Raw genomic sequence first — 1140 nt, forward strand, 5'->3', positions numbered from 1 at the left:
TCGAAAGATGGGAGAAAGTAGTGGCCAGTGATGGACAATAGTTTAAATCATAAATGTATAACCAATTTTTTACGATAAAGCCTCGAATTTCGGAAAAAAAACAGCGAAAGCAAAATTGTACACCTAATATATATAGTAACATGTGTTGACGAACGAGGCGAATACTTTGAATATTTTTTTTAACCTTTCGCCGGCGGACGCAGGATCTCGCGAGACTTGCGTGTTAGAATTTACTTCTTTTAACTATAAAGAAAATGAATAAATAGATATTTATTTCTATGATAAATATGCGTTTTTATTTCACCTTCTATTTGAAATAATTTATGGGTGTAGTTCTGAATGAACCTCTCTCGCGATTGATCTGAAATTTTACATAAGTTATTTTTAATATAAGAAATAAAAATCTATATAATCTCAATTTCGGAAAACAAAAAAATTTTTTTTATATGACAATGAGTGTGATCCACTCAACGCTGCAAATACTTCATACTTCATTGACCAGAAGAAAGAATTTTACGAATTAACCAATCAAAGAGTGTTTCAAAGTATTTGCAGCATAAAGTGAATCATATCCAATATTTATTTATTAATTAAGGAAATCTAGACTGATTAAGGAAATATGACGCGAAGAGACTCCCCTCCCCGTTTCCTCCCCCCTGCTTGGGGCGCACAACTTCTACGCGAAGCGACGCCCATCTCACTTCCCCCCCTGCCAAGGAGTGCACGATTTTCCACGCGAAGCAAGATCTATCTGAATGAAAAGTCGTAAAATAAAATTTTTTTTTCATTTCCCGAAGTTGAGATCATGTGTTTTTTATTTCTCACATTGAGAATTTATGTATAAAATTTCAAGTTAATCGCGAGCGAGGATCATTCAAAACTACATTATTCAACAAAATTAAAGGATCATAGATTGTTCCACCCTACAAAAATAGGCAAACTTTAAGAAGATAGAATAACTTCTTAAAAATCATCGTAACAAGATGTGTAAAAAAGCATTTTACAGCTTGAAATTTCTACTTTTCAGATTGGTACTTAAAAAATCGATCTTACTGATATTTTGTGAAGTTACATAAACATAAATGAAGACGCATTAGATCTCAAAATTTTACGAAATTTGCGAAGCAAAAATAACTGTTT

The sequence above is a fragment of the Atta cephalotes genome (assembly GCF_000143395.1).
Source record: "Atta cephalotes unplaced genomic scaffold scaffold00099, whole genome shotgun sequence".
NCBI lineage: Eukaryota > Metazoa > Arthropoda > Insecta > Hymenoptera > Formicidae > Atta > Atta cephalotes.